The sequence below is a fragment of the Dipodomys spectabilis genome, unplaced genomic scaffold, assembly GCF_019054845.1.
Source record: "Dipodomys spectabilis isolate Male_0828 unplaced genomic scaffold, ASM1905484v1 ptg000213l, whole genome shotgun sequence".
In the NCBI taxonomy this organism is placed as follows: Eukaryota; Metazoa; Chordata; class Mammalia; order Rodentia; family Heteromyidae; genus Dipodomys; species Dipodomys spectabilis.
Genome location: NW_024870890.1, coordinates 1747639 through 1760160, shown reverse-complemented (window position 1 = coordinate 1760160; position 12522 = coordinate 1747639). Strand labels below are relative to the sequence as shown.

General features: G+C 50.8%; 1 protein-coding gene across 4 annotated transcripts in view; it reads right to left on the bottom strand.

Moving 5' to 3' along the window:
* The window catches only part of Phf3 (PHD finger protein 3), a 72518-nt gene extending 63446 nt beyond the window's left edge, over nt 1–9072 (bottom strand). For 3 of the 4 annotated variants that reach the window (XM_042696928.1, XM_042696929.1, XM_042696930.1), the window contains exon 1: nt 8746–9072. The gene's annotated coding sequence lies outside the window, so the exon portion shown is untranslated. The remainder of the gene's footprint in view (nt 1–8745) is intronic. The other variant, XM_042696931.1, reaches the window with a different exon arrangement.
* Between the last annotated feature and the right edge of the window lie 3450 nt (nt 9073–12522).

The following is a 12522-nucleotide window of genomic DNA, read 5'->3' as shown; positions in this document are numbered from 1 at the left end:
AAAAAAAAAAAAGTATAGCCAGGCATCAGTGGCTATGCCTATAATCTTAGCTACTCACGTGGCTGAGCTCTAAGGACTGCAGGTCAAAGCCAAAGACACCATCAAAGTCCATGAGACTTATACCTCCAATTAACCACCAAAAAGCTGGAAACAAGCTGGGAGCCAGTTGCTAATGCCTCTAATCCTAGCTACTAAGGAGACTGAGATGTGAGGATTGAAGTTTGAAGCCAGCTCAGGCAGGAAAGTCCATGATACTCATATCTCCAATTAACCACCTAAAAGCCAGAAGCAGAGCTATGGCTCAAGTGGCAGAGCGCTACCCTTGAGCACAAAAGTTCTGGGACAGCAACCAGGCCCTGAGCTCAAGCCACGGGATTGGCAAATGACACTTCCAGCTTCCAAGTGGTAGAGTGCTAGCCATAGTCAAAAAAGCTTAGGGACAGTGCTCAGGTCCTGAGTTCAAGCCCTGGGACTAAAGCTTTAAAAAAAAAAGGGGGGGGGGGCAGCTGGGAAGATGGCTCAGTGGTAGAGCGCTTTGCCTTGCATGCATGAGGTCCTGGGTTCAATTCCTCAGCACCACATAAATAAAAAGAAAAAAGCCGGAAGTGGCGCTGTGGCTCAAGTGGTAGAGCACTAGCCTTGAGCTGAAGAGCTGAGGGACAGCGCCCAGGCCCAGAGAGTTCAGGCCCCACGACCGGACCCGCCCCCCAAAAAAAATCCATTTGAGGAGCTGGGAGGGTGGGCTCAGTGGTAGAGCATTTGCCTTGCATGCATGAGACCCTGGGTTCAATTCCTCAGCACCACATAAGCAAAAAGAAAAAAGCCAGAAATGGCGCTGTGGCTTAAGTGGTAGAGCGTTAGCCCAGGCCTAGAGTTCAGGCCCCATGACCAGACGCCCCCCCCCCCCCCCCCCCGCAAAAAAGGGCTACACTATGGCTATAAGTGTGATTCAAGTGGTAGAGCACCATTCAAGCGTGAAACCTTGAGTTCAAATTCTAGTATACTCACTACTGTAGGTACACAAATAACGTCAAATTGAGAAAAATAATAGCTGCTCTCATATCTGGACTGATTACGCACACTGGCTGGCTTAACTTCCTCCTTCTTACACATTAATTTTACTTTTAAAATGTAGCTATCCTACATTTGATAATTAAGAAAGTAACAAGCCCATCTGAAGTGTATTTTACATTACTGATATAGATACCTAATTGAATTAGCATCAAAAAAGTTAGTATCAAAAAATATACTTATTAAAACAGAAACAACAGCTAAATGCTGGTGGCTCACATATGTAATCCTAGCTACTCAAGAGACTAAGACCTGAGGATTGCACTTCAAAGCCAGCCTAGGCAGGCAAGTGTGAGACTTATCTCCAATTAACCACCAAGAAGCCAGAAGTGGAGCAGAGGCTCAAAAGTGGTCTCCAGAGATAGCCTTGATTGTAAAAACTCAGTGACAGCACCCAGACCCTGAATTAAATGACAAAAAAGAAAGAAAAAACAGACAACTTCTGGGTTGAGTCATACCTGCTGTTTACAGCCAGTAGAATACTCAGAGTTGATAATCTTACTTCAAAATTGTTCACACATTCATACACTTATTATACATCTACAACATCTCCACAAAATATGAAGTTGAAGAACTTCAGATAGTACCCCAAAAGAAGTAAAACTCAGGATACTAAAACTAAGATGATAATGTGAGCAAGATCCTAAAATTCCAAAGAATATTTCAGTGTAAAGAAATACTTACAATGTAAACACATTTAGTTTACACTAATAAAATCAAATTATATTGCTTCTGGATGTTTCAGATATTAGAATGAAAGAAGACTTAGCAACAAAAAGTACTAAGATGTGGCTGAAGTGGTAGTTTGCTTACCTAGCAAGAGCATGACCCCAGCACTTCCCCCTACCAAAAAAGTACCTAAGGAGGTAAATAAATTAGAACTCTACAACTCATTTTCTCATTTTGTGGTTAAAAATGTGTCTCAAAAAAAAACAAAAACCACAAGCCCAACAATAAAAAGTTAGTGCTATCAAGGCTATAAGAGACTATATGATGATGGAGTTATGCCTCATGCAGTAGGTGTACACATTGCAAATATGAAGGGGATGGTGTGGAGGAACAAAACACAGCAAGACTCTATAAAATTCATGAGAAAATAGTGATGAAGGGCCATTCTATGTGTAATTGCCAAGGAAGGTCTCACTAACAGGTTAACATTTTAGCCAAAATCTCAAGTGAAAGAGTGATTAAAATAAGTTAAGGGCAAAGACCTAGAAGCGCAAAGGTCTACTTGATGCCTTCCAACCCTTAAAGGTGCAAAGGAGTCTGTCTACTTGATGCCTTCCAACCCTTACATCATCAAGTAAGCAATTTCATCAGATTTACTTAGTAAAAACAAATTTCTAATAAGTAGTATATTTAAAGAATTTAAAGTATTATCACTAAGAACATTGAAATGTGTAAATCAGTGTGCTTACATGTTTAATGCCAGTAACTCTTAATCAGAGGCAACTATAACCATCCAAAGGATATTTTGCCATGTTCAGAGCCATCTGTCATCATCAAAATTGGAAAAGATACTACAGGCATCTAGTAACTAAATGTATTATAATGCCAGAAACAGCCAAACTGTGCAGCCAAAAAGGTCAATAGTATCAAGGCCAAGGAAAATCTATATATTTATTCTTATTTAATACAATAATCCTAATTATAATTCCAGTTATGTAGAATAAATAATTGGGATGACAGAGATGTAATACTAGCTGTTCAGGAGTCTAGTATTTGAAGATTGTGGTTCAAAGTCAGCCCAGACAGCAAAGTCCATGAAACTCATATCTCCAATTAACCACCAAAAAGATGAGGTAGAGTTGTAGCACTAGCCTAAGGACAGCACCCACACCCTGAGTTCAAACCCCAAAACTAGCAACAAAAAAAAATTCCATATATTTACCATTGTTTTATGTTTATATAATTTTATCTTTGAGCAGAGACTCAAATCTATTCTCAATGAAATCAGTCAGTTGTTAACCACTTATGGTATAAAAAATATTGAAGATGAAATCAGGTGCTGGTGGCTCACACCAGCTACTCAGGAGGCTGAGATCTGTGGATTGCAGTTTGAAGTCAGCTGGGGCAGAAAAGTCTAAGAGACTCTTAGCATCAATTAACCACCAGGAAACTGGAAGTGGAGTTGTCTCTCAAAGTAGCAGTGAGTTCTAGCCTTGGCCAAAAAACCACAGGGACAGCACCCAAAGCCTGAGACCAGAACTTAAAAAAAGGGTACACTAAGGCTAGAAGCTCAAACCTCACAACCAACAAAAAATATAAATGTATTTTCTAAACTAGTGTCAAAGAAAAATATTAAACCATGAGGTATATCACAACCCTACAATTCTGCAAACCAAGGCAACCGAATTACCTGCTCTACATTACCCAGTTCATTTCTGGTCCTGTAATCCTAACTACTCAGGAGGCTGAAAACTAAAGATCACAGCTGGATGCCAGTCTGGGCAGAAACGTCCATATATAAAACTCTTATCTCCAATTAAACACCAAAAAGCTGAAAGTGGAGCTGTGGTTCACATGGTAGAATACTAGCCTTGAGTGAAAAAGCTAAGAGGTAATGCCCAGGCCATGAGTTCAAGTCCCAGTACCAGCACCAAAAAAAAAAAAAAAGTGGAAGTCTGAATTAATCACTAACACACTAACATACTAGAACTAGCTCATCATTAAAACAATGGCATAAGTAGTAACAGTCGCCGGGTGCTAGTAGCTCACACCTGTAATCCTAGCTAGTCAAGAAGCTGATATCTGATGATCTTGGTTCAAAGCCAGTCTGGGCAGACTCTAATCAGAAAAAGCCAGAAGTGGTATTGTGGCTCAAGTAATAGAGCACTAGCCTTGACAAAAGCCCAGGAACAGCACCTAGGCCTTGAGTTCAAGTTCCAGGACCAGTACAAAAACAGTAGTAACAATCAAGTAAAATTATAATCAGCACTTAAAATATACCAGGCCCTATACTGAATGTATTGTATACATTATCTTAGTAGACATGTAAAATAAGTGTAACTGTTTTTTCTTTTAAAGTACAACAAATTGAGGCTCCAGCAATTACATGAGCCAAGGATAATCAAGTGAGAATCCAGGTAGTACGATTCCTAAACACATAATTCTAAACTACTTTATGTTCTCTAAGAAAAGTGACTAGAAAAGTGACAAAGCATCTTCCAAAGTAAAAGGGGAAATACGCATTTAGCTACCCTACACATTAAAAACAAAATGGCTATCTTCAATATGTGTATAGTTATCAGCTAAAACTTTTCAACATGTATTATTATCAGCCTAAAGTTTTATGTTCTCATAGGTCCACCTCACATGAACTATTACTTATTATAATATTAAGTTCAGCTTTTCTGTATAATTTAGCATACCACTGAAAACTATTTAATTAAGTTAGGTATGCCAACAGTTTAAAACTTCCCTGCAATACTTTGATATTTCAACTATTTCTTCACATCCCCTCCTCTCCATTGTATAAATGATAAAAACTTACATTCTAACCATTAAAAAAAGGTGTCTAGCAAGGCAACCATGGCTTATGCCAGCAATCCTAGGGACTCAGGAGGCCAAGATCTGAGAGCTGCAGTTGGAAGCCAGCCTGGGCAGGGCAATCTGAAACTCTATGTCTACCACCAAAAAGCTGGAAATAGAGCTGTGGTTCAGGTGTCAGAGCACTAGCTTGACCAAAAAAGCTCAGGGACAGAGCCCAGGCCCTGAGTTCAAGCCCTAGGACCACCACCAAAAAGAAAAAAAAGTCTAAATTAGAGACATAAGCATGGTAAATTGTATGGCAATTTACGTGACTTTCATAACTCTTGAAAAAGCATTATGACTTTAAATCTTGTTTTAAAGCCTATACTATGTTTCTTATGCACAGAAACAGCATGTAGATCTTAAATATATCAAAACCTCTCAGCATCATTCCTAGTATAATCTAAAGGCAAAAACATTTTTGTTTTCAAAACTGCAACTGTATCATAAATGTTCAACAGTGTACAAAATCATGTGTATAGTTTAAAAAAAAAAAAAAAGATGTATGCAGCCGGGCCCAGGTGGCTCACACCTGTAATCCTAGCTACTCAAGAGGCTGATATCTGAGGATCATGGTTCAAAGCCAGCCTGGGCAAGAAAAGTCCTTGAGACTCTTATCTCCAATCAGCTACTAGAAAACCGGAAGTGGCACTGTGGCTCAAGCGGTAGAGTGCTTGCCTTGAGCTGAAGAGCTGAGGAGCTGAGGGACAGCGCCCAAGCCCAGAGTTCAAGCCCCACAACAGACCAAAAAAAAAAAAAAAAAAGATCTATGCTTGTGAAAAAATGACTTCAAGATTCTCAGAGGATGCTTCAGGAATGCGAGACCAAGGTGCTCTGTTCCATAAAAGTACAAAACAAAACAAAAAAAAATCTACCAAGCACTTGTCAAGAACACCTTCTGAAATGCAACTGAATGATAGTATTTGGAAGTCAGCATTCTTAAGAAACCTGAATTCTCTGATACTGGATAGTGAAGTATTCATGGTTAGTACAAAACCTGGATGTTAAGCTGGATACCACTGGCTCATGCTTGTACTCCAGCTACACAGGAGGCTGAGATCTGAGGATCACAGTTCAAAGCCAGCCTGGGCAGAAAAGACAGTGAGACTCTTACCTCTCATCATTCACACTCACACACACTCACATACACATACATAACCACACACTCACACAAGCTGTGGCTAAAGCGGCAGAGCACTACCCTTGGGACAGCGCCCAAGCCCTGAGTTCACACCCTTGAACCGGCACAAAAAATTTAAGAATAAATTTTAAAACCTTGGATATTGATCAATGAAGCTCCAGGACAAAAATTTAATGAAAGATTTTATGAGAAATTACAATGGAACTTAACTGCATTTCTTTTAAAGTGAACATTCAAGAACACAAACTAAGCTGGGCACCCGTGGCTCATGCCTGTAATCGTTGCTACTCAGGAGGCTGAGATCTGAGGACCATAGTTCAAAGCCAGCCTGGGCAGGAAAGCTGTGAGACTTCTCTCCAATAAATTAAAAAAAAAAAAAAAAACAGCTGGAAATGGAGCTGTGGCTCGAGTGGTAGAGTGCTAGCTCTGAGCAAATCCCTTGCTCTTCCTACAGGATGAAAAGGCTGTATAAGCTATTTTTGTAATGCTCTTCAGTAAATGAACCTATAAAGTGAAGGAAAGGAAAAAACATCCGTGCCACCACGGACTCCTTTGTTATTATTTAGACAAGTCTTTTTCTTTTCTTTTGTTTGGGGGAGGGGTCCTGACGTGGGGCCTGAACTCTGGGCCTGGGCGGGCCTCAGCTCTTCAGCTCAAGCTAGCGCTCTACCACTTGAGCCACAGCGCCACTTCCAGCTTTTTTTTTTTTTGCTTATGTGGTGCTGAGGAATCGAACCCAGGGCCTCAGGCATGCAAGTCAAGCGCTCTACCACTGAGACACCTTCCCAGCCCAGACAAGTCTTTTTCAATAAAAGTGGCCCGGTTCAACTGCGTTGTCTTTTGTTGCTAAGGCATTGAATGAATGCGTGCGTTCATCAGGGCAGTAGCAGCTCCTAACCCTAAAATGCCCTTTAGTCCACTAAAATCACCGGAAATTCCGTGTCCACTTACAACAACAGCGATGGTGATTACGATGAGAGAAGATGGGACTGGTGAGGAGAGAGGGAAGGGAAACCTCAAGAAAGGCCTAAGTGGTGGCCAAAAGGTAAGCATTACTCCTTGATACAGCAATGCCCTTCGCTCCACGCTTCCTTCACAGCACACATTTTCACGCATGCAGCTTTCAAATTTCACCTAGTCTTACACAGTTTTTCACTCAAGAATCCAAGTACCAGGCTGGGGTGCGGCTCGGCAGCGGGACCTGGTCCTGCCTGGTGGTCGACCCTCAGAGCCGAAGCGGGGGAAAAGAGGTGGCAGGGTGGGGGGCGCGCTCGGAGTGTGGCACGGAGGGGGAGTGTGACACGGAGGGGGAGTGTGCACGGAGAGGGATGTGGCACGGAGGGGGAGTGTGACACGGAGGGGGATGTGCACGGAGAGGGATGTGGCACGGAGGGGGGAGTGTGGCACGGAGGGGGAGTGTGGCACGGAGGGGGAGTGTGGCACGGAGGGGGAGTGTGGCACGGAAGGGGATGTGCACGGAGGGGGATGTGCACGGAGGGGGGAGTGTGGCACGGAGGGGGAGTGTGGCACGGAGGGGGAGTGTGGCACGGAAGGGGATGTGCACGGAGGGGGAGTGTGCACGGAGGGGGAGTGTGGCACGGAGGGGGAGTGTGGCACAGAGGGGGAGTGTGGCACGGAGGGGGAGTGTGGCACGGAAGGGGATGTGCACGGAGGGGGATGTGCACGGAGGGGGAGTGTGGCACGGAGGGGGAGTGTGGCACGGAGGGGGATGTGCACGGAGGGGGATGTGCACGGAGGGGGAGTGTGGCACGGAGGGGGAGTGTGGCACGGAGGGGGATGTGCACGGAGGGGGATGTGCACGGAGGGGGAGTGTGGCACGGAGGGGAGTGTGGCACGGAGGGGAGTGTGGCACGGAGGGGGAGTGTGGCACGGAGGGGGAGTGTGGCACGGAGGGGAGTGTGGCACGGAGGGGAGTGTGGCACGGAGGGGGAGTGTGGCACGGAGGGGGATGTGCACGGAGGGGGAGTGTGGCACGGAGGGGAGTGTGGCACGGAGGGGAGTGTGACACGGAGGGGGAGTGTGGCACGGAGGGGGATGTGCACGGAGGGGGAGTGTGACACGGAGGGGGAGTGTGGCACGGAGGGGGAGTGTGGCACGGAGGGGGAGTGTGCACGGAGGGGGAGTGTGGCACGGAAGGGGATGTGCACGGAGGGGGATGTGCACGGAGGGGGAGTGTGACACGGAGGGGGAGTGTGGCACGGAGGGGGAGTGTGGCACGGAGGGGGATGTGCACGGAGGGGGATGTGCACGGAGGGGGAGTGTGCACGGAGGGGGAGTGTGGCACGGAGGGGGAGTGTGGCACGGAGGGGAGTGTGCACGGAGGGGGATGTGCACGGAGGGGGAGCGGCCGCCCGGCCTCTGAAGACCTCGGCCGGCCCGACGAGCTCACCGTCTCGACCCGCAGCGTCCGTGCGCCGCCCTCCCTCGACGCTAAGCGGCCCCGCGAACCGCGAGCGCGAGGGTAACGGGTCCCGACGTGGGCGGCGAGGCGCCCGGCGGTCGTTACTCCGCTAAGTCCCACCCCCCGCCGCCCGGCTCCACCGGGGCTTCCCGCGTCCACGTCGGCCGAGGGGCCGGCAGTTTGGGCCCGAGCACGGAAGCGCGCGCCACCCCAGGATGGACGGAGCCCCGACGGCCTCCGACGGCGGGGCCCGGCCGCCTCGCGCGGGCCGCCGCCGCGTCCCGGCCCGCCAGGGCCCGGTGGGCCGGAGGCCGCCGGAGGCCGCGGAGCGCTGAGCCCGGCCTGCGCTCCGCCTCCGGAGCGGCGCCCGCCGCGCTCCAGGCCTCGGCCCGCGCCGCGCCTCACGAGGGCCGGCCGGCGGCCGGAGCGGCCCGGGCGGCGAGGCGGGCCCGAGTAGGCCCGAGGCCCGGGCGGCGCTGGCTGGGCGCGGGCGGGCGGGCGGGAGGCCGCGGGCGCCGTGCGTGCACAAGGGGAGGGGAGGGCCGGAGTCGGGCTCCCGGGCCGCGGCCGCCGCACTCACCCAGCTCTGCCGGAGAGCGCTGCGCCGGGCAGCCAGAGGAAGATGGAGGCCGCCGCCGCCGCCGCCGCCGCCGCGCAGGAGGAGGGGGCCCGGCGGTGCCGCCGGGAGGGGGTACGCGCGGGACGTCGCGTCGCTGCCGGGGCGCCGGGCGCGGGGCCGGGCCGGGCCGCGGTCGCTGGGGACGCTACCCCTCGGGTCCGCGCCGCCCTCCTAACCCTCGCCGCAGCGCCTGGCGCCGTCGGCCCCGGGGTCGCTCGCCTCGTGGAGACCGTGCAGCGCCGCGAGACCCCGCAGCCATAGGCGTGCGTGCGGCGACGGCGACGACGCGGGAGCGACGGCGGGCCACGTCACGTGACGCCACTGTTTACCGTACGGGGCCCCGGCCTGCGCGGCCGCCGCGCCTGCGCACTGCAAGTCGGCTCGCGCGCCTCCGCGGGGCGGTGCCAGGCCCCTGAGGCGGGGCGGGGCGGGGCCGGCCGGGCGGGGCCGCGTGCTCGGCCGCCCGTCCTCCGGCCCCGGGACTCCCGGCTCTGGCTCCCGAGGGCGTCGCCTGCCTTCCCGCGCCGCGAGGGCACCGGGGGCCGAGCGTGCAGCCCGGGAGGGCCTGGCCGGCCGTGGCGAGGTGGGGCAGGGGCGCGGGCCGGGGCGGGCTGCGGCCCCGCGGGCCGGCCTCCGCGTCTCCCCGCGCTGCCCCGCAAAGCGGAGGGGCGGCTGTGGCCCGCGGCCTGCGCCAGCGCTGCCTGGGCCGCAGCCACTTCCGGTTCCGGGCGGGCCTGGAGACCCGGGGCTCGGCCCTCGCGGCCGCGGGGAGGCCGGCTCCGCTCCGCACCCCGGGCGCTCCAGGCGGCCGGCCGGAGGCCTTTGAACCCGAGACTCGACAGGAACGAGTCCGGAGGGCGTCCTGTGTCCGGCCCCGACGGCCGGCCGGCCGCCAGCCAGCCTCGGCCTGCTGCCCCCGTCCGGTAAAGTCGGCCCCAGGGCCGCAGACCGGGCCCTGCGCGGCCTGCGGGCCGGCCCCCTCGGGATGGGGGCTGCGTCCAACGCCCCGGAACCACCTCAGCCCGGGCCCCGCCGCCAGGCGCGGCCGTGCGGCCCTGGCCCAGGCCGCCCCACAGCCCGCCGTTGGCCCGAGCCCGTGGCTTGTTAGCTGTGAGTCCACGCCGGACACGCCCGCGTGCGGGGTTAGTCACGTGCAGGCCCGCGCCGGGTCCTCAGCTGACGCCGCGGAAGCTCTGCGCCCCCCAGCCTCAGCCCGAACCCCCGCTTTGACGGTCTCGGAGGATGGGCAGGCGCTGGCGGGCGCTCCTTCCCGGAGGTACATGGCTCACATGGCAGCCAGCGCCCAGCCGCACACACAATGCGGTCCGACCTGGCGGGACTTGAATTCGCCACGGCCACCGCATTAACCTGAACTGCTTTCTGGCCGGACCTTCCCTGCAGATCTCGGGGCCCTTTCGGGGCCTCTGCCTCCTCGCTGGATGGCGCCTGCTCAGCGGCCTCCGCCTCCGCGCGGTCCTCCCCGCGAATCCCTTCTCTCTGCGCCCTCCTCGGTGGTTCTTTTCAGGAATGTTTCAACCCCGCGGAGGGACCATTTGTTTCCCTCTGGGACGCTGACTACACGGCCGTGAAAAACTGTTCTTGGAAAGGTTCAGAATTCTTGGCACGCTTAGCGCTCTAAGTATTACAGCAAATAGCCAAGCTTATTCATGTCACCATTGTTGTTTCTAAAAAGACATTTGGTTATAAACTTTTCCATAAAATGTTCGAAACCCCAGCTTGATGACCTTGGTGACTTTTTTTGGTGCTGGTCCTGGGGCTTGAACTTAGGGTCTGGTGTGTTGCCCCTGAGCTGCTTTTGCTCAGTCAGTGCTTGTCTGAGTCACAGCTGGACCCCAGGCTTTGTGGTCGTTAGTTGATCAGGAGTCACAAGGACTTTGCAGCCCAGGCTAGCTTTGAACTGCAGCCCTCAGATCTCAGCCTCTTGAGCCACCAGCACCTGGCCACACATTGTAGTGGGGTTTTCGTTTTTCAAAGAGCTTGTTATGTCCATGTCCTTACTGAGGTATATATAAGCCTAAAACTGCTTTGTCAGCACTATTTCCAATTGGCTGGGTTTTTTTCCTTTTTGCTAGCGCTCTACCACTTGAGCCACAGCGTGACTTCCAGCTTTTTCTGCTTATGTGGTGCTGAGGAATCGAACCCAGGGCCTCATGCATGCAAGGCAAGCACCACTGAGCCACATTCCCAGCCGTTTCTTTTCAAAATGTAGTTGAGTGGCCTCAGTATCTTTTACTGATACCCAGATACTTATCTCCCCTCTTGTGCATCTTTTTACCATCTCTATTCTTGACAGGAAACCACAACAGCTAAAATTAATACTTAAGATTAAAAGGAGTCAGGGGCCAGTGGCTCAGGCCTGTAATTCTAGCTACTCAGGAGGCTGAGATCTGAGGATTGCAGTTCAAAGCCAGCCCAGGCGGCAGTCCGCGAGATTCTTCTCTCCTATTAACAACCAGAAAACCAGAAGTGGTGCTGTGGCTCAAGTGGTAGAGCACTCACCTTGAATTGACAGCACCCAGGCGAGTTCAAGCCCCATGATTATCTAACAAGCACAAGCTTTGGTGCCTGAACTTCAGAATCAATTCCCCAGAATCTGCATGTGTATTGCTGCAGATGCACTTAATAAATCTTGGCACGGAAGTATGAAGTTCAGGCTTTTCAGTGTTGGTTATATTTCCTTTGCTGGGTGGCTACTTGACCAGTCCGGGGTCCACAGGGTGTGTGATAGCTTAGTAAAACCACCTGAGACTCTCCAAAGCCATTTATCTTCAGTTGTAACCAGACTACGCATGGTGGCACAAGCCTGTAAATCACAGCCACTGAGAAAGGGAGATAGTATCATGATTGGAACACAGCCAGGACAAAATGTTGAGACTCCATTTCAACAAGTGTCCCCAGCTACATGGGAATTATCTGCCAAGATACAAATGTCGAACTGTATCTGAGAAATAAAAGGACTAGAGATGTGCCTGCTTAGCAAGCACAATGCCTTGGCTAAACCCCAGGCTCGCCAAAATCCCAAATTAGGACAAAGGCTGCAGCTCAGATGTAGAATGCTTATCTAACATGCACAAAGCCTTGGGTCCCATCCCCAGTGTGCCACCATGCCACCCCAAAAATCAAAACCTCAAGTTCCTATTTCAGGGTTAATTACCACAATATTAATCTATTCTGACTTGACTTTCACAAAAAAGGTTTTGCTTCCAAAAATGGAATTTAAAAATGAATCTATAAAAATGAATCTATGAAGTCTTCAGGATGAACATTATGTTCTTAAATGAAAATTATTTTAATAGGCAGGTAGTGTAGAACTCATAAGAACAATTGGTTTAAACCAGATCCAAGTGACTCATGACTGTAATCCCAGATACTGGGGAAGTTGAGATCTGAGGATCATGGTTCAAAGTCCACCCAAGAAGGAAACTCCATGAGACTCCTAATTGCCAAAAAGCTGGAAGTGGAGCTACTATGGCTAGTGGTATAATGCCAGTCTTGAATGAAAAAACAAAGGGACAGTGCCTAGGCAGAGTTCAAGATCCAATACTGGCACACACTCAAATGGTTACATGAAATTAGGCAGTCACATAAACTGTAGCTTAGTAGACTCAAATCTTCTTAAACTATAAAGCTGAGACAACACAAAATTACTCAGCAACATGATTCACAATAAATGGTAGCTATCATAAAAGCAGTACTAGCTCGCTAGTTTGACAACAT